Here is a 22,986-nt window from a genome sequence, read left to right as displayed (position 1 = left end):
TCCTTATGGCCTGTGACACCCAATGGGAGTTTTTTGCACTCTAGATAATTAACCAGATCTACATACCAATGGGTTACATCTACAATAAAGAACTCATCTGGGAATGCGTCGATAAATTGAAGTATGTTTCCATCTTCGCTGCCAATTTCCAATTGAGACAGATGGTCTGCAACTTGATTCTTTAAACCCTTACGGTCTTTTATCTCGATGTTGAGTTCTTGCAACAGTAAGATCCAGCGTATCAATCTTGCTTTTGCATCCTTCATAGCAAAAATATATCTCAACACTGAGTGATCAGTAAATACAGTAACCTTTGCACCGACAAGATAAGAATGAAACTTGTCTAAAGGTAGCCAACAAATCTTTCTCTATAGTGGTATAGTTTATTTGAGCCTCTATAAGAGTTTTGCTAACATAATAGATGACATGAAATATTTTTCTCTTGCATTGTCCTAGAACAACACCCACAACAAAGTCAGTTGCATCGCACATAACTTTAAAAGGTTGAGACCAATCTAGTGTAATGATAATGGGTGCATTTACTAGCTCCGTCTTTAATTGAATGAATGCCTCTAGACATACATCATCAAAGAGAAATTATTGATTCTGTACCAGCAATGAGCATAAGGGCTTTGCAATTTTTGAGATATCTCTAATAAATTTTTGGTAAAACCCTGTATGGCCAAGAAAACTGCGAATACCTTTCACATTTGTCGGTGGAGGTAATTTCTCAATGATTTCCACTTTGGCTTTGTCTACTTCAATGCCTTGACTAGAGATGCGATAGCCTAACACAATGCCTTCAGTTGCCATAAAATGTCATTTTTTTCTAATTTAAAACAAGATGTGTGTCTTAACATCGCTACAATACTTTCTCCAAATTATCAACGCAATGAACAAAATCATTCCCATATACTGAGAAATCATCCATAAAAACCTCTAAAGAATCTTCAATCATATCCGAGAATATTACCATCATGCACATTTGAAATGTGGCTGGTGCATTGCAAAGACCAAAAGGAATGCGGTGAAAAGCAAAAGTGCCAAAGGGATATGTGACAGTTGTTTTTCTCTTGATCCTCTAGTGCAATAGCAATCTGATTGTACCTAGAATAACCGTCTAAGAAGTAGTAATAAACTTTTCTAGCAAACCTATCCAACATTTGGTCAATGAAAGGAAATGGTCTTTCCTTGTGGCAGCACTAAGTTTATGGTAATCCATACAAACTCGCCATCTTGTAGGAATGCGTGGAAGAATTAATTCATCTTTGTCGTTGCTAGCCACTATGATGCCACTCTTTTTAGGAACACATTGCTCTGAACTTACCAAATTGTTATCAGAAATAGGGTAGATAATTCAAGTATCAAGCCACTTTATAATTTCTTTCTTAACAACTTCTTTCATCTTCTCATTTAATCTTCTTTATTGCTCAATCGACTACTTACCTTCATCTTGCAACTTGATCTTGTACATGTAGAAATATGGACTAATGCCTTTGATATCGGTAATACTCCAAGCAATAGCTTGTTTATGTTGCTTAAGAATATGGACCAATTTCTCTTCTTGAGTGACATCCAGTGTTATGGAGACAATAACTGGGAGAGTATTATTATCACTAAGAAAGATGTATTTAAGATGAGTAGGTAGTGGTTTCAATTCCAGGGTAGGAGCTTCGTCGATAGATGGTTTGATATTATTAGTGTTCAATATTATTAGCGTCAACCCTGTTGTCACAATTATCTAAAAATTCATCATCAGATGTCATTGCAAAATCCTCAAAAAGTATTGTACTTTGGTCATTGAATTCTTTCGCAATTAAATCATCTAGCACATCGATAGTATACCATTCTTCTTTATCCTTGCATTAAATAGATTCGAAAACACTGAAGGTAACGTGCTCATCATTAAGTCACATGGTCAGTTCACCTTTGTAAACATCAATAAGAGTTCGTCCGGTGGCTTAAAATGGTCGTCCTAAGATTATGGGAACATCATTCTCTACCTCGTAGTCAAGTATCATAAAATCAGCTGGAAAAACAAATTTATCCATACGAACTATGATATCTTTGATTTTCCCTTCAGGTTGAGCCAAAGATCGATCAACTATTTGCAATGTCACTACAATAGGTTTCGTGTGACCAATTCCCAACTTTCTAAAATTTGATAGCGACATTAGGTTGATGCTAGCTCCTAAGTCACATAAAGCCTTGCCAAAGTAATGGTTGCCAATTTAACATGGGATAGTAAAGCTTCCAGGATCTTTCATTTTGGGGGGTAACTTATTTGTCAAAAGAGCACTATAGCCCTTTGTGAGTGCAATAGTTTTCATATCACTGAGCTTCTTCTTCTTGGATAAGAGCTCCTTCATAAATTTCCCATAATTCAGAATTTGCACAAGAGCGTCCACTAAAGGAATATTAACCTGAAGTTGTTTCAATGTGTTCAGGAACTGTTGGTACTGCTTATCCTGCTCATTCTCCTTGAATCTTTGTAGAAAAGGTAAAGGTGGAGATACATCTGATTGCGCCGACAGCTTTGGTTGCGTCAGTAGTTTCGAAGGTCAGACATTAGGCACATGAGTGACAATTTGTGGAACTTCTTTTTCTGATGCATCGCCAAGCTCTTCATATTCAACCTTCTCACTAGGGATTATTTCACCAATAGTTTGAGGTACAACAGTAGAGTCTGTAGTCGGTTTGCAAGTTTGTTTACCACTCCTAAGCTTGATAGCCTTGCAGTGTTCTTTCCCCGTTGGACTAGGATTTTTCGTTTCATTACGTAGTGTGCCTGGTGGTCGAGTATTCAGATTCAAAGCAAGTTGTCCTAATTGTGCCTCCAACGCCCAAATGAAAGATGAATTCCCTTACATAATAGCTTCTATGTGAGTTATATGCTCCCGCATTAAAGCCTCAAGAGCAGCTAACGGGTAGAAGGAGAAGCTTGCGTGTACTTTTGTCATCGTTGTTCTGGAGCATGCTGATTCGACATTGAAGAGTGTTGTGATTGCGTTGATTCTGGTATTGGTGCATCTAGATTTTTTGTGTCTGTATCTGAATGTGCTGATTGTAGTTCTATAGTTGTTGATTGTAATTCCCTTATCTTGAATTATAATTTCTTTAAGTAGATGTATTCCCGCATCAAAATTTCGTAACATTCTGTCCAGCATTCTGAGTTTCCGAGATTGTTGATTGGGTGCAGAATTATTATAAGAGTTGCCACAAGAATTGTTACGGATGTTACTGACATAAAAGGCATTCTCTGAATGTTGTGGACAATCTTCATAGCTATGGTTGTCACTGCAAGTCTCACAACAAAAGATAGGAACATCAACTTGTTGAACGACTTGTATAGGTGCAACGTCATTAGTCCCTTGCATATTTTTATCCTATTTGCAAGAGAAGAAACTTGAGAACTAATTACAGATATTGCATCCAATTCAATAACTCCCGGAGTAGCTTCTTCTTGTGCAGCTCTAGAGATAGGGTATTGATAATCATTCTGAGAAATTCTCTCAAGAATTTCAATAGCATCATTATAAGTACAATCAAGTAAAGGTCCATTGGTTGATGCGTCAACAAGATTCCTCGTGTATGAATTCAGCCCAATATAAAAAATCTCAATTTGTATTTTCTATTGGATGACGTGCATGGGACAACGTCGAAGAAAAGATTTATAACGTTTCCATGTGGTGTGAAGATTCTCATTGTCCAGGTGATGATAAGTTGTAATATCATTTCGAAGACGAGCATTCACTATAAAAGGATAGGTGATTGTCGATGCATTAAATTGCAATGAATATCTTACCAAGCTTAACTTCTATATTTAATCAAAGACTTAAACATGAACATTAGAAGCACCTTCCGATGATGGCAATGGAACACTATTAAGAACAAGTGGATTAAATTCCTCTAATCCTCAAGCAAATTTCATTGTCATGCTTGTTAGCTTGAACTGTCACTGTACCTCCCAGTGTTAGTGACTGCAATAATACTTCCATGCTAAAAACATCCAAACCCAAAGATTAAATCGTAGAAGTAAGATTGAATAAAATAACATTTAACCCAGAAATTATGTGTACTTTCATACTAACATAAAATAGAAAGTAATTACCAGCGTTTAGAAAAGGAAAATAAATGAAATAAGTGAAGAATACTATTCCTAGAGAACTTGACTTGAATCTAGCAATTCCTTCTTATGTTGCACTTAGGGCTCCTCGTCAAGAGCTAAGCTGCGTCCTTTTCACGTCAATTCACCCGTCAAAGCTTAAGCCACCATAGCTGAAAGCTTCAAGGGATAGATTGAAGAAGATGATCCCTCAAAAAGCTCTCTTTTTTTTATGTGAATATTTTTCTTTTTTTCAAATAGCCTATGTGTCATTTCATCAGAATCATGCTGCCTCTAAACGTACAAGTTAGTTGTACCAGACTGGATAGCTCATGTATTTTTGTTCCTATCCGGATAGCTGTTAGATGTGGCGACAATTCTGGGCGCAATCCAAAAATACTTATGCAACGACATTAGTACCAAAATATGAAAAAATTAAGGCTAAGTAAGCTAAGATCCACTGAGTCATAAAATGTAAATTATTGAACTAAAAATACTAAAAGATGCGCTAAAAATAACTAAATAGGAACAAATTAACCAATAAGTAGGGAAAAGACATATGTTCTTTCTAATACTATCAATCTACAGGAAGAAAATAAATGTTGATGGAAAATTGGAAACTTATTAGGCCAAACTTGAAGCAAAAGGTTTTACTTAGAAAGAATGTATTTATTACGAAGAAACCATCTCTCCAGTTGTCATGCTCAAGTCAATCCTCATATTGTTATCCATTATGACGACTCTCGATTACGAGATCTAGCAAATGGATGTCAAGAAAGTGTTATGGAATGGATATCTTAAAGAGAGCATCTATTTGATGCAACCCACCAGATATATAGCTAAAGGGAACAGGCATAAAGTATGCAAACTGCTTAGATCCATATATGGACTTAAGCAAGCATCTTGCTCATGGAATCAATGATTTGATCAAGCGGTTAGGACTTTTAAACTTGAGCAAAACATAGATTAATCTTATGTTTATAAACGTATTGGGGATGGAAATGTGGTCTTTCTCATTTTATATGTTGATAAAATTCTACTTATTGGGAATGATGTAGGGACATTGTCATTATTTAAACTGTGTTTAACCCAAAAATTTAGCGTGAAGGATTTGGGAGAAGCTAATTTTGTTCTAGGAATTTGAATCTTAATGGATCGAAAGAACAAAGTGTTAGCACTATCGCAATCTTCATACATAGACAATATATTGGAATGTTATGCAATGACTAATTCAAATAAGGAAAATCAACCTTCTATATTGGGATTTTATATTTCTTTGAAGGACTATCCTAAGACAACGAAAGAAAGAGAAAAGATGAGAAAGGTTGGATATATTTTGGCAGTAGGAAGTCTCATTTTACAGTTGAGTTGGTGAGTCAATATTAGGCAAATCTAAGACCAAGACACTAGAAAACAGTTAAGCATATACTCAAGTATTTACGGGCAAAGAGGGATTATATGATTTTGTATTCCAAAGGAGAACTTAATCCTATCGAATATACTAATCCTGACTTCCAAACATGTCAGGATTTAAGGAAATCGACATCGGGCTATGTTTTTGTCCTAGATTGCAGGTCCATAATGTGAATAAGTGTCAAGCAGGGTTACACTATAATTTCATTATCGAGGATTGAATATGAGATATGGAAAATCCACGACACTATAATAGTGTGGATATTTTTAAACCACAAAGAAATCACACAATGACAAAACACATTAATAGAAAGTATCATAAGGGAGATGATAGTGTTTGACAGAATAATGGATGTAGTCAAAGATTGCATCTGAGGACAAACCTTATGAATTTGTTTTACCAAGACTCTGCTAGCTAGATAGTTCTTTGGGAAACATATGGACGACATAGGAATGTGAAACATGGCTCATCTACTTCACTAGGGCAAGTGAGAGACTGTTGGATCTAGTGCCTTAAATGTATTATTTTTGTCTATATACACTTGTAATTTTTTTAAACAAATTGGTTAATAAAATATTTCATGGATTACATTAACATACTTTGTATTATTTTCCTCATGTAGTTTTTGAATGCAAAGCAAAATAGAAGTAAATATTGGTTTACTGGTTGTCCAATGTTTAAACTAATACTAAGCGTTATTACGTGGTCAGATCGTAATACGGAAAGACAACTTATATTAGTAAACTAACCTAAACATGTCCTTAGTTTAATCAGAAATGAGCAAACCGATTGAAAAATAATATGTCATCTATCAAGTCCAATTGGGGAGATGCCTTGTCTTGGGCTTCGAAGCGGATGTCTCTTAGAAAGTAGAGACATAGATGTGACTGAACAGACTGGTAGTACATAGGACTAGATCGAATAAGAATAGATCCTAAATTTTTTTATGGATTAATTCACTTATTACATTCAAAGTGTGGCATACCTTAATCCTAAGTGGATGACGGACTATGTATGCGTGACTCGTATACTTTGACGTAAGTAAAAACTTGAGCTCAAATAGATAAGGAATCGAAAGCTGGTGCGTTAGGTGTATGACTTCTACAGTATGTAGCGTCATTCACGATAGTGGAATTCATTGCCCAAGATATGTGTAAATGATATCCTCTCATTAGCATTCATGGTTAATAAAAAGTAAACGTGGTCACGGGTTATTCATCTTTGTGATGAATAACTTGATTACTATTTTATATTAATTGACTTTTCATGAAGGAAGATATAATAGTTACCATGAGATAAAATAGGATCATATTGGGAGAACGATTTTATCCCAAAGAGATTAAGTATATCCTATAAGGGTAACACACTTATGACAATGTCATTGGTCAAATATTGATTGAGTTGCTTTTATAATTGTATGTCATTAATGAGAGCTTAGTCACGATACTATAATGGAATGACTTCATGACTAAATGAGTTTATAATGAATAGGCGAAAACTAGAACTTAATTATAAATCATTTGAGTCCTAATTGCGTATGTCCAATTGGTCTCTTTGCTAGCTTGTTGAAACTAGAAATGAATTGTATGTTGAATCAAATGAACATAAATGGATAGAAATGGTAAAGTTAGAGTAATGGAAAACATTTGGAAATGAATATGGTTTTCTCTAAATGGAAATGACCTAGAAAATGAATTTATGGTTTTTAATTATTAATTAATTAATTGATTGATTGATTAAATAATTTAAGTTTGAAAATTAAAATAAATTTATTATTCATGGTAAATATTAAATATATTTTCTTATAGATTCTTTTACGGTAAAGTTGTCATGATTTTAACGAAATTAAAATTGTGTTGAGAAAATTATTTAATTGAGAAATTAATTTATTTACATTTATTTAATATGTTTATTTTAGGAAATAGAAAAAAAAATATCAGATTCGATTGAATTATAAAGTACTGGGTTAAAAGTCTAGGAAGTACTTATAATTAGACTCAATATGGGAGAGGTCCAAAAGCCTGTCATGTTTAATGCTAGGTATGACAAACCCTATTTTGTTAACTAGGGTTGCCACCCCTACCTAATTCTAGTTAGACTAGGAGTACACTTTTCTATTGAAATAAACTTCTACGATTCAACAAAGGTTTCACCTATTAACTCTATAAATAGATGGCACCAGTAGGGCTAAAAATACAACTTTGAGATGTTGTTTTGCCCAAAAATAATGAGAGACTATTCTGTAAGTATTAATTTTATTTTCTAAAATAACAATTCTGTCGGTTTATATTGAGAGAGAATTTTGCTTTCTCATTGAAAGTAAAATAAACTATTTCTGGTTCTATGTTTGATTCGAATCTTTCAAGCCCACACTTGAAGCAGTTCATGGTACGAGAATAGTGAAAAAGGTTGTTCGGATGAAAGCTAGGAACGAAAAGGATTTGCTTAACTAAAAACACAATTGCGATTTCGGTAAAGGGCTTATTGCTATAAATATCACAAATCGACTTAGATTTCAAAATTTTTATTTTTTGTTGTGCAAGAAAACTATTTTTGAACTAAAATTTTCCAACATCTAAGACATATTGCGGTGAAATCCGACATGAAACCATCATACATGGTTGTCAACTTTTTTAAATGGTGTAAACTACAATTATGGTTAAGTCGTTCTTGTCATTCACAGTCCTAAAATCTAAACCTTCCCTGTGGTTGTCGGTATTAGTTTTGAGTGCTCAATAAAGGACCTCCTCTAGATTTTGCTAGGATTTTTGTCACTTCATCACATGAGAGATGAAATATATGGGTCTCATGTATCAATCGTTTGATTAGAATGGATATGAGTGGTGATAGGAAAGCAACTTTCCCAATTCAGCTAGCTTATGGAAACTGACTTTCATTAACTGAGTAATGATTTTGTCATAAATCTAAACCTATATCATTGCAAGCTCAAGCTACAAGAGAATACTTCAATTTTGTTGCATTTTCAGTAACATGTCCTTGTTCAAAACTTAATAAGAAAGCTATTATTACAGTATACTTGGAAATTAGATTTTTGAGATACATACGTATATACGCTACAATAGAATGTAGAAGAGAACTTTTTGGTTTTCTTTGAAAAGCTATAATTAACAAATTTAAGAGCCTATTTACAGGTTTTAAAATTAGAGTTTTGTTAGGATTTTAACAAAACTCAATACCCACTATTATTAAAGTCTATTAAAATTTCCCTTATGGTATAATTTTAAAAAATATTATTTGAAACAAGGTCGAATTTTTATTAAATATTAAACTCAACTATTTAAATTTAAATTTTGTTTAAATTTTAAATATTTTACAAAAATTCGACATTCACAAATGTTGAAGTACTGTAATCATATTATAATAATTACTATAATTCTAACAACATAAAAAAAAAGTCACAGCATTAACATTTCATTAAAATCGACGCTAGTAAACCTCAAAATGTTAAAATATATTATATGAAAAATATCTTTTTGAGACATTTGTATTAATAAACAATATAAATTCTGCAATAATGAAGTCCTTACTGTTTCCATTTGAGCTTTATTTTGCTGCATCCTTTTCCTCTATTTTGAACATAAATAACTTTTTTCTTTTTCAATATATATAAAAAGAAGTCAGGAGCTTGTAAGGCTGACAGCTTGGAAGCTGCCTATTTAGACTTTCAGCAATTTGCCAATTTTATGTTAATTTTATTTAGCAGTTTATGATCATTACCACATGCCAATCAGACCTTAAAACTTCAAAAGCAATAAAAGATTTGAGTTTGGATTCATATATATTTATGCATTCTTAGAAAATGGTATCCAACAAAATTTTGTCTTCTTTTAAAAAAGAAAAAGTAAAAAATAATAATAATTAATGTACTGATAATCAGAGGAGACCTACACTCTCAATAGAAACCGTGTAATAAGAAAAAGGGAAGAATAGAGAGGGGTGAGTGGGAAGTGAGAGAGCACATGGCTTGCCTTTTGTAGGGTTGGTTGGTTCTTCCTTAAAAGGTCTTAAGAGAGGTTTTCTTTTCCATTTTTTTAGTTAAAAATCATTATATTATATGTGAATATTAAAATTTGTAATTTTATTTTATTTATATTTATTATTTTATTTTAAAAATATGACTAAATATATCACTTCACTTTTATGTGATTTTATTACTAAATTTTGAATTTTATTAAATTTTACCAACTTTGAATTTTTAATTAAAATTTACTATTCAATATTAAATTTGATGATTTGAAAACATAATTTAATAAAAAATTAAAATATTATTATTTTAATAACTAAAAATAATTTAATTTATAAATATTAAAAATAATAAATTAAGTTAGAAGTTTTATTTAATGAAATAAATACTTGAAACATAAAACTAATATATAAAAATAAATTTATTTTAATAAAAATAATTTTATTAATTTCAATATTACATTAATTAACTTGTTATTTAATATTAAAATAAAGTATAAAAATTATTAATTTTTCTTGAAATTAAAATTGAATAGAAAATTCGTTAAAAATTAAATTTTAGTGAAAATTTCAATCAAGAAAAGTAAAAGACAATTCAATAGAGAAGTAAATTTATTTTAGTTCATTAAAATAATGACAAATAACAATTTAAATGAAGTGTAAGGACAAATTTCAATCTATACCTAAAAGGTGGTAAAAAATTGACACATTAACCCTCAAAATTTTGATATTAATCATTGTAAATGTGTTCATCGATAATTAATATGTTTTCATTAAAATCGATTTCATCATGCATGCCAAAGATTCTAAAAAGGTTTTCTTTTCAGAGAAAAAAGGGGGAAGTTCAAATTGTTGGCATTTGTGAGGTTCACATGCATGAACCCAAAGTTCCATTTTGGAGTGTAATCATTCTTCTTTTGTTTCAATGTCTCTTTCATTTATCAAATTTGTATTGTTTCATCCCAAAACAATACCAAATAATTTAGCCTTTTATCTCAATGGTTTTTAAACACCACGTTTCTACCATTTTTTAAAAATTTATTTTGCCAATTTCAAAAGGGAAATTACCTTTCTTTTCCTTCCCATTTCCAAATGGAATTATAGAGTTAAAACGAGTTTTTTCTTTGAGTTTGGGCACAAATATAATAAGAATTTTTAAGATTAATATTTAATATACGGAAATATTTTCATAATAACAATTTTGTTTTAAAAAATCCTTAGTTATTTTCATTTTACCCATTAAAATTTATTTACCTCGTGTCACACTAATCAACTATCCGTAATTAATTCTTGTACATTCTAAATATTACATCATGTAAACTCACAATAACTTTTAACACATATTTATGATTTTATCTTTAATATTAAAATAATTACATTATGACGGACTTAAGTAATGGTTGAGCCTTTTTACCTAAACGTTTATCGTTCAAATCTTAATAATATACTTTTAAGGGTAAAATTATTCTTATTTAATCTAACATCCACGAAACCTTCTTAATTATAATAGTGTTATTTTAGATAAATACAAATTAAAATTTTCAGAATAAATAAATTGTGAAACATTAGCATTAGTAGAAAAATAATAAGATATTAAAGAGAACTGAAAAGACTGATATATTGAGAGATAGTAATCCAAGGTATAAATTGATATATTTTATATCAGAAAGAAAATGTTGACAAAAATTTATGGCCTCTGGATTCGCTTGAATATAGAAAATCAATCTTAACCATATAACCAAAAAAAATGATTGATAAATTTTTATATGTTATATTGTTAAATTTGAAAATAACATTATTGTTATTAATATCCCCACCTTTGGATATAGTTGGAAATTAAGTACAAATTGTATCCATTAAATTAAAATTATTAAATTTACATTATTATATTCTATTAAAATATTTTATTTATTATTTTAATTAGATATTATATTGAGAAAGATGAACTTTCTTTGATCATTCATTTTCTCTCTCAAGCCACTTTCATTTTCACGAAAGGAAACTTTTTTTTATATATAAATTAGTCCTCCCTCACTATTAATGCCATTCCAAGCAAAAAAATAACCGAATATTCATGAGAATCCTTAGTGAAACCAAGATACCCACAACCTAGCAAGCTTAATTTTTTTTTATTTTTAAGATTGAAGTGGTGTGTGCTCATGATAGATGATATAGAAAAACAAATTTTGTAACACCACAAACCCGACTTAGAAGTTATAACCAGATGTTGAGGAATTACATTAATTTGATTAAAATCCTTTGTTTCGATCAAACTAAAAACGCGTTTCAAAAACATAAAATTTTGGCTAAACTACCAAAGATGGTTAGAAAAACCAAAATTCAAAAACACTTATTTAAAACCCAAAATTCACATTCCAAAATTGTGTGTTTTGAAAGTACTAATGTTAGCAAACCATTTCCAGTATTAGAATAATCTTTCGTTACAAACCATATATTTTATTTTCAGAAAATACTTTAATGATTACTTAACCTTGCAGCGAAAATTTTTCAAAGTTTGTTTTCGTTTTGAAAATCGAAAATCTAACTTGTTAGCTCGTGTGATTTGAAGTTTAATGCTCAAAAATATTAAATTTCAACGAATAAAACAAAAACCAAAACCAGACCCAAAAACAGATTAAAACATAAACCCACAAATATTTTATCTGGTAACCAATCTATGCTCCTGCACATCGTTCGGTCCTAATTCAGAACTTAACCTGAAACGTATTAAATAAACGAATGAGCTAGAAGCCCAGTGTGTGACTCAACCGACAAGCATAATTTTGATTTAACAAGTACACATGTAAATGTCATATCAAAATTTTACTTTTAATGTACAAATAGCATATCAGAATATTGTATTACCAGAAAATATATGAGGTCATAATGTCATATTTTCGAAACATACTTCGAATCGAAAAATCATATTTTCATAAACATATATCAGATCAGAATGTCATGTTTTTGAAAACAAATATATCATATTAGCATGTCATATCAGACCAGAACAAATGTAGACACATATCCTATCCCCATTCACTACACACCAACTCCGTCCAATCAATCACACCAATTAGGACTGCAAGAGTTCATCCATCCAATCACACTGGGTCGTGGTGATATGCCACTCATAATAGTGCAACTGAGCTGCAAAATATATATTGAGATTTAACTGCCAAAAATGCAGTCATACTGTCGGAAAATACTTCCTAAACAAATTAGAACCCACCCCAATGCTTATGAAAAATCATGTTAACATATATACGCATCACATAGGTTGTATGCACGCATACATAAACAGATATTATACGGAACGCAACTTATACATAATTTATATAGATCATAGCATATCATATTACATGGTCAAATTGGATAGCTTATCAGAACATATTATAGAATATATATAACACACATGGTTTACAAAATAGTTATGCTTAACTCACGTGCCTACTTATAGCAGATCATATCACATTATTATAGTTATCAGAACTTATTTAATATACTTCCTACACTTAACCATGTTTATTTTACTGAAATTAACACTTTTTTGGGCCTACATAATGCCCCCGAACCTAAATTTTGAGTCCCTTAGTCGACCCCTAATTAGGCCTCAAATTAGCCCAAAAGGCCTATAAGGTCTACCCATACGGTCTGCCTGATTTCACACGGCCTGCATGATTTCACATGGTCGTGTGCCCCACATGGCCTACATGAACACACATGGTCCACCACACAGACATGTGGTCACTGGGTAGTTTCGAAAACAACCCTTGTTTAGTGAATTTCTCAAATTTTGAGGGATAACTCGGGTTAGAATCACACATCTGGGTATGTTCCTGATGCAGATACCACGGCACACTTTAGAAGCCCTTAAGAAGACAACGGATGAAAAATCAAGCTTACATCATTAAAGAACCATCGTTCACCCCACGTTCTTCTCTAATGGAAACACAACAATTGATCGTGTAGAAAAGATGGAAACTGAAATTGAGACTAAATGAAGAAAAGAAAAACATCAATGGACATGAATAAATAAAGGAATCACAAAGAAAAAGAAAGATTTTTGAAAAGAAAAAGGGTCAGAGGATTTCTTTTAGAAATAATAATGAGAAAAACCAAAAAGAAAGAAATTAAAGAAACAAAAAAAATCAAATGAATAATAAAAAAACAAAAAAGTAATGTGAGCAGTCAAATAACAAGATTTTAAAATTGAAAGAGTGGAGAGAGAAATTATGGAGAAGTGGACAACAATTTTGGAGACATTTTATGGAAACTAATATTTAACCAATCCTTATCAAATTTCCAACATTTAAAATTAAATTCCAATTATGACCACATCATTGACACAAAACAAGGGAATAAAAATATTTCAGTTTCACAAATGCAGAGATTCAAACACAGGACCAAAGGTAAGCTGACCCTTAGCACTAAACTAGCAAACTCATTCTGACATAACTTGCACAGAAATAAGATTTAAGTCAAAAGACCAGGGATACAAATTGAGCTAAAAATTAAAAAAATTTCAAAATATAGGATTTGAACTTAGGACCGCCCACACACATACAGAACACCAATACACTAAACCAAATAAAATTATTTTCCATAATTTCCACAACCTAAATCCAAAATAGAGCGTGACCTCTCTTGGCTTCACTAACCCAATTTCTTCTAACCCGATTTCTGGGATGTGACAAGAGAGAGGTAAATAAATGAAATCAAGTGGTGTAACAATGGTAAGCAAATAAAAAAAAAGATTTGAGAGAGGTAGGAGAAGGTGTAAGAAGCTTAATGAAGTAAGTACTCCTAGAAATTTATTTTACCAAATTATTATTTAAGTGTGAAATATGTTAAAATAGTTAAATTGATTTTTATATGTTTAATTATACATGATTATGATAATATTTAACGTGATAAAGATTAAGAGAAGTGATGACATGATTTGAAAATTTCTTTGCAAAGTGAATATGTTATGTGTGATGAAATTTGTAGTAGAAAGGACTACATTCTAAAGTGTATAAAGATGAATATCTGTATTGAAATAAATATGTGAAAGGGTATTAATTTTTGAAATTTATGTTAATAAGGACTAAATTTAAAAGTGTGTAAATTTTTTATTTAATATTGAATTTATGAAGGAATTTGATACAAATATTATTATCATTGCCCATGTAGACAAGATTAGAACTTTTTGAATATAGATGGCATGCCATTAGGAATTTTTAAGTGCGCTAGTGAAAGTGACAGTTCGGTGCGTTAAAGTGATCGTGGCACTTTGGTGCAATTTCGTGAAATCGACACTGTAATGCTTTGACTTGCCCTTGCACTTTGGTGCTCTATTGTGATTAAGCATATTCATGCTTATATTTTCAGTGATATTCCGCATATCCTGCTTGTTTTGTCAAGTCTACTATGGCCTACATTCAAATGGTAAGGAAATTAGCAAGTGAAATAGTAAGTGGAATTTTACAAGTAATTATGTGAAAGCTTAAGTTATAATGTTTCTTTTAAACCGATTTGTTATATGTTAATTGTATTTACATGTTAAATCAAATAAAGTTAAGGTAAGCTTGAATTCTCTGAGTACTTACTAAGCAAATATAGCTTAATGCGTTATTTTCTAACCTGTAGGTAGAGACTTGAGTCGAAACTCTAAAGAGAAGATATCATTTCAACTCATCACATCAAATCTCAAAACTTGAAAGAGAGTATGATTTTGATCATTTGTCAATACAGTATGACATATACATATGTGTACAAGGTTTTTAGTAAAAATACTTAAAGAATCTTAATCATTTTGTTAACCTTACAAACTTAGTTAAAATTTGATTGAGTTGTATGTGGAATTATAAGATGTTTTGATGGAGATTTAACTTTTTATAATGCTTAAAAGTGATATGAAATTATTGATGATAGTTTAGTCTTGGTTTTAGATGTTTCAGATATGTTTTAAGTAATTTGTCTTCACTGTCACGACATCAGAAATCAGTGTTCCGACATTAGAAATGTAATTAGAGTAATCTATTTTTGGTGTCGCGACATCAATATCGCGTACCCACTTCCTAGTGTCACGACATTGAATCTGCTTGCCCTGTTTTGACTTGATTAAACCCCAATTGGTTCATATTTGTAACCAAACTTTAAAGAAAGCCTAGAAATGACTTAAATAAAAAAGAATCTATTTATGTTAAAAGAGTTTTAAAATTGATGTTCGAGTTGAGTAGCCTTAGTGTTCAAATGTGACATCTCTTGCTCGTGATGTATCAGTTCACTCTTAATGAGAGGTGTTACATTTGTTTTGGTATTAGAGCCTAGGATTTCTAGTTATCAGGTCAAAAATAGTCTATAAGTACATACCATATAGGACATATTGATGTGATGAGATGAGATTTTGATGTTAATATATTTTAAATTGTAATTATAGATCGAAGATGTCAATCGACTAATGAAAAATGGTTGAAAAAGAAAGGGAAAGTCAAGCTTCAAACTTGAATAAAGAAGGGAATATTCCTCCAAATGAGAATAAATCTTGTGAGTCGAAAGTCTCTGGATGACCTGTAAGGAAAGTAAGACTTGAACAAGAAAAAGTATTTGTTCAAGAAGAAAGGTATGTACAAGAAGTTTTCTTTCAAACCCTGAACCAATTCTTTCGACTGCTTATGAGAGCTTTTACTCATCAAGTTCTTCCACCATCTCTATCATATAATATTTTAGTGCAATCACCTATACTTGAACCTTAATCCTAGTCTTCTTCTACAAATCTACAACCTCCTTTAGAAATAAATTCTATTCAACAAGAAACAACTAGTTCTCTTCCATTACCCTCGGCTAAAAGAACAAAAGATTTTCAAGTACTAAGATATTTGTCTTCTACCCAGATGTAGAAACGAAAGGGACATGATTTTCAAGGATATCAAGTTAGTACTAAAGTTAAACATCATTATTATCAACACGATTAAATTCGTTTGCCATTGTAAATATATAAAAGAAAACATTGTCAGATCGTATCATGAGCATCACACAACTTACAGGTTATTGTGGCGTGTATTTCTAGACTGAATATACGCTATGTTCAGTCCTAGAACTAACTAAACTATAGCTCTGATACCATTAAATGTAACACCCCTAACCCCTCTCCGTCACCGAGTTAAGGTTACAGAGTGTTACGGCACATAAACAAACCAAATAAAAACATTAAACCATCCAACTATTAATCTAAATATCAAATATTCATAACCAATCCTCATTCATAGCTTGTACATAATTTACGAGTTCTATATCAAGATTACAGAACCTAAAAGTTAATTTAGAAATAATTAGGGACTAATTTGAAATAAAATAGAAAATGTATAAAACTTGAAAACATGGGTCACACGACAGTGTGGCTAAACTGTGTATAATTCAAAAATAGGGTCACACCATTACAAGAATTTAGGGTTTTAGCAGCATTTTTAGTGGCGTTTGGATGGAAAGCGCTGCAAATATTATAAATTAGTGGCGCTAATGGGAAAATGCCACAATAGGTAAAGCAGTAGCGGCGTTTATGAGAAAACGTAACAGGTCAAGCATTAGCAGCGTTTATGAGAAAAACGTTGCATGTAACATCCCAAAAATTAAGGGTTAGTAGAATTGGGTTTATGAATCAAGAAAGAGTGATCATGCCTTAATTTTTGAAATAAAAATTTCAAATTTATATAAAGAATGAGTTATTTGGGTGAATATTTAAACATTACATAATTTATCCTTGAGGTCCTAACTTCAATTCCATTCTCATGCAAATAATTTAATTTTTTTTGACAAAAGCCCCTTGTTTTAATGTGTGGGTCATCCAAGCATAGTTAACCTAGGTATATATATTAATTTTTTACTAATAATAAGCCTTTAATCATCCTCCTCATTTCCCAAGCCGTTCCTCTCCTCCTCTCATTATCTTTGATTTTAATTTATTTTTCCTTTCCTCCATTGTTGTCGTCGCCTATACCTAGTTTTACCATCTCTTTTCTTTTTTCTTTCCACAATATTTGTTAACATATTCCCCACCATATTTCTATCATTTTTTCTCATTAAAATCATTCCCAAATCTAAAATCTTGAACTCCAAGATCGATTCCGAACATTGGCAAGAAAGTGCCATTGCGTTTCTCTCGACTAGCTTGGGTAAGGTCTATTTTCTCTTTAATTTCTTGATTAATTTTGTCAATTAAAAACCTAAATTTCTAGATATAGAATTTAGGGAATTTCAAATGATTTCAAAGGTATTTTTCCATATTTTAATGAGATCTCAAACCATTTTAAAATTCAACCCTAATTTTGGCCACAATGGGTGGTGGTGCGTGCACCTATGTGCAAGAAATGGGGATGTTTTGTTTCTTGGTTCTTACTTATATTTTTACAGCCTTAATTTGAGTTCTTGAACCCTTCTAATCAGATTATATACCCATTTCAATTAGGGAAAGATGTTCTTATCGATTGGCCATTTGAAACCCACAAATAGTGAAGCGTAAGTGCAATTAAGGGTAACTAGTTTGTTGTTTCGACATAGTTGTTAGGTAAAGGATATGAATTTATTAAATGAAGGAATTCAATAAGTAATTAGCTACTTACTTCCAAGTATACTATTAAATTAGGTGCTAACCCAAACGCCCCAAATCATCCGTAAAGGTGAAGAACGATTGTACGTACAGTTCGCATTGATACAATATAAGAAATCTAACTAGTTTGGATTCATAAAATGTATAAGACTATGTGACATATTGAATATGCATTGGGTTGAGATTTTTTGGTTGACGGAGGAGTTCTGTGGAATACTGACGGCATATTTAGTCCGCATTATTCGTAGTCAGTGCACTGCACCTGGTGTACCGAGGGGAATGGTGATTTATTGCATTTTTACTGGCAGCTTGTCTGCATTCTTACTAGCATAATTTTCTGCATATTGTTATCAGTGGTTTTAACCACAATGGGCTTAAGCCCATAATGTTTTGGAGTTCGGATGACAGGTTCTGGGGAAATCCTGGTGTGTAGCAGATGTGTGGGTAGGAACCTTTTTGCATTGCATCATGTGCACGATATATTCGAATGTTATTGATTTATGCTATGTATTGTATTGTGTTGTATTGAATGATATAAAAATTAATGATTGTTACTCAAATGATGATGTCTCATGCACATACACTGTTTGACATCAAATTGATAGCTGCTATGTAATGATATGACATTCCTATGATGGTTTTGTTTTCTTTTGTTAATGCTAATATGTTTCATTGTATTCGATATTTATGGTTGTTTAAACAATTGTTTGATTCATACTAAGCTTTTCATAAGCTCACTCCCTAATAGTGTTTAACTTTTCAGGTAAACCTCAAATTAGGATCGGGCTTGGCATTCGGAAAATCACCTTAGACCTCAGATTATTATTTTTAATTAATTATTATTAGGTCTTTATTGGTTTTGGCTTGTAAGTTTTAATTATTTCTGGTCTGTGTCTTAGTAGCTTTTCTTTTGGGGATTTTTGCATGCATGGATTACTCAAGCATAATAACCGGATAATGCATGATATCAAGCTTAAGTAAAATTTGATACTATTCCCTAGTTTCCACTATATTGCAAAGGAACTGTTTTTGAAAAACAAATCGATAAGACAACTAATTTTTCCAAAATGACTTGAAAACTGGTTTTTCTGTTGAATTAGTTTAACTTCGAGTTTTTTTTAAAGAAGAGCGACAAACAAACGGTTTTTTCTAAAACAACAGTGTCAACAATAAAATGAATCCTAAGCATACATGACCTAATGAATGAATACTTTTAAGCTAACTCAAAGTACAACTACTGTTTTCTCTAAAATGAGTTTATTTAAATTCTTAAAAAGTAACGTAACTTAGCTTAGCCATTTCGGTGGATAATGTAGCCTTCTCAATCTAGCCATAACGTCTAGGCCAGGTTTGGGAGGTTACACCACAAAAGGTCAAGCATTAGCGGGGCTATGAGAAAAATGCCGCAAATTATCATTTTATTTTAAATGAAACGGTGCCATTTTGCTTTGCTCAATTTTATCCCCAACTCATACACCCAAAATCCCTTATTTTCCCAAAGCCCTAATTTTTTCCTTTAAAAATTTTCCCCAAATCCCTAAATTTTTTCCCCAAATCAAAATCCTCAAATCCCTTAGATTTTCCCTGACCATTTGTTGCATTACCGTCGATTGTCCTCTCTGTTGCATCGCCATCGACACTCCTCTGATGCATCACCGTGTAAGTTTTTTCCGTTTGTTTCTCGAGAAAAATTAAAAAAATAATTGAGCATTTTTGTCTGTGCAATATTTGGATTATTGTTTTGTTTCAAGTTTTTGGTGAAAATCGATTGTGCAATATCAAAATTTGTTTACAAAACAGGGAGTGTTACAGGTGAGAAATTGAATGATTATTTAATTTATTTTTATTTACAAATTTTATGTTATGAACTAAGTAGTTTTGTGAATTTGCATCATTACTTCACTGTAGAATTATAATTATAAATTAAATAAATTGGTATTAAAATTTGTTTACAAAACCAGGGAGTGTTATAGGTTTGTAGTTTTCTATAGAATTATTTTTACTTCACAATTTGTTCTTTGAGATTAGGATTTACTCATCATGGTTCAATTGTTTGCCTGCCTTGAGGAAAATTCCAAATGAATACCAATCCTTGAATCTTACACATAACCAGGCCTAAATTACCAATTACACTTCAAGTTTATATGTAAACCGAGGTAGTTTTTAATGTATCAGTGTCTTATTTTAATGTATCATTTTGATTTTACAAAATGCTGCCAGTGCCACCCCACTCCACTAGCAGTGTTTAAGGTTTTTCTTTTCTGTGAACTAAGACCCTCCATTATAGAGCTAATCATGACAGGGCTGGTACAAAATATTATGACTGTTTTTTAGGTTTGGGTTCGAAAAATAAGTATAAATTTTGTACTAATCTTGTTACGTACTAGTTTAAGTTAGTATTGATTGAAATAAGTATAAATATATGAAAGGTCAAAATACATGGAAAATCTTGATCAGAATGAAATTTAAATTATTTGGTAGCAATTAAGGACTAAATAATATACACCGTTTGATACAACCATTATCGGTATGATAACAACCACCCTAATATAAAACAATGTAATAGTATAAATTTAAAAAAATTAAAAGATGATGAGGGTTTGGCAAATATAACCCAAATGTTAGGGTGAAAACCTCTTTGATTTTTCAGGTGAATGTCTCATTTATCCTCTAAACTTTAGGCTAATGTTAACTGTGGTCTAGTGCGTATACTAAAAAATAGAATTACAGTTTGGCATCTTTATTATGCTGCTATGTATCATTTTCCCTTGTTGAATAAGGCTAATATAGTTGAGTTTTTACATTAGCAAGTTCTTGATATAGAGCACAGTTCTGCAGGGTAGTTACTGAGCTCCAAATTTTCTATTTCTTTCTCTTTTTTGGTCAGACCAAATTAAGTAGGCCAAAGTTTGTAAAGGTAATAGCAGTGAATTTCACCCTTATATTTAAAAATAATGCTTTCTCTTTGCTTGATATTTGATGCTTGGAAATATAGATACTTTGAGGATGGATTTGAATTTCAATAGGCGGTTTAGTTGTAAACCTTTTTGCATGCTTTTCCATTTCATGAAATTGAAGATGAGTGACAACATTTACATTGAGCATGCTATTCTCTTTCTCTGGATATGCTACTTGCAAACTGTTAAAACCTTCATTGTCCTATATTTAAAGTCTTCATTGTCCTATACTTGCAATGTAACGCCCCAAAAATCTAAGTCTTTAATTTTTGCTTGTTTTGACATAAATTGCTTATTTGTTTCAATGGTTAAGTGATTTGGGTGTGTATGGGGGTGTTTGAGAAGCCTGGGTTCAAGTATTGGCTTTTGCAGAATTTTTAGTTTTGCTCTTAAATGAATCTGGACTTAGGCATATAAGCCTTATAAATATTGGTGTTGGTTTTATGACACAAAAAGAGCTTGTGGTCTAGTGGCAAGGTGGCGTGTTGTGTAATTGTGATGTCTGAGGTTGAAGTCCTGGGTTGTGTAATAGAATATATATTTTGCTGCTGGAGCTGTGTGGGTAGTGGAGTTGGACTGAAACACAGTTAAGGGGAGTTTGAAAGGAATTTGAATGGAGTTGTTGGGGGGAGTTGAGGAGAAATTGGTGGAGTGATTCTAGGAGGGATAAGGGGAGAGATTTTAGGAGAAAATCAAGGGAAGTGAGGGGAGAGGGGAGGTGTGTCGAAAATGAACTTGTTACTCAGGAAAATTCAGCTAGGGGGCATACTGCTCATATTTGTTTTACTTTGCATGCCGGTTTTGTGTGGTTTCCCCTCTCTCTACTTGTAGGTGCCAAATTTTTGCTAAGAATTGGGGTACCTCTCGGGTTTGTTTTCTTTTGGCTGCTCTTTCCTTTTTACCTATTTTCTTTTTGGCCGAATACACTCTCCTCCCTCACCTTTTCTTTCTCTTCTTGTGGTTTCCCCTCTCTCTGCTTGTAGGTGCCAAATTCTCTCCCGCGTTTGGTAAGGGTAATGTATAGAGTTACCTTATTACCTGTTGATTAAGTGCTTACCCAGTTTCGGTTGGTGCCTAGGAACTTTTCAAAGGGATGAAGGTTTGTGATTGCATTTGGATAGGCGAACTTCCCTCTTCACTCAATCAAAATTTGTGGTAAGTGATGTGATCACTTGTGTTTATTTGATGGTTTAACTGTGTAAGTGATTAATTGGAGATTGTTGGTTAAGTGTAGGTTTCCAAGGCGTGGGAGGTTTCTCGGCAAATAGAATCTAGGTGTGTGATCACACCCCTTTAACTGCAAATTGACAAAAGCCGAAAAGCCAGGAAAGACGGTGTACGAGGCCATATGAGTGTACGAACGCTTGCGTGGTAATCCGAGCCCACAAAACATGGTGTTGGACTATAGAGGCCTCCATGAACGTTTTTATGGGCTTAGGCTATAACGGGCCATGTTGGGTCAAAATGAAATCCACGTTGGGCTCGTGGGTCCCACACGCATGAAATCCATGAACTGTGGCGGATACTAGACTGGGCCATATAGTTCCCATAGTCGTGGCGAATTCTGGGCTGAGCGGGCCTCACGAAAGTGTGGGCCTACTTTGGCCGAGTAATGGGCCTCGGGCCCATATACACTGCTTTCCCCATTTAGGTTACCTGAGTTGCTCGAGGCGACTGCAGACATTTCGTGAAGTCAATAAAATGACCGAAATACCCTTATAGGGTAAAATGACCAAAATACCCCGTAGGGTAAAATAACCAAAATACCCCCATAACGTAAAATGACCAAAATACCCTTGTAGGGTAGATTGACCGAAATACCCCTGTAGGGTAAAATAACCAAAATACCCCCATAGGTTAAAATGACCGAAATACCCTCATAGGGTAAAATGATCGAAATACCCTTATAGGGTAAAATGACTATTATACCCCTAGGAGA

This window comes from Gossypium raimondii, chromosome 10, assembly GCF_025698545.1.
Source record: "Gossypium raimondii isolate GPD5lz chromosome 10, ASM2569854v1, whole genome shotgun sequence".
Lineage (NCBI taxonomy): Eukaryota > Viridiplantae > Streptophyta > Magnoliopsida > Malvales > Malvaceae > Gossypium > Gossypium raimondii.
Note: the sequence above shows the minus strand (reverse complement) of the source record.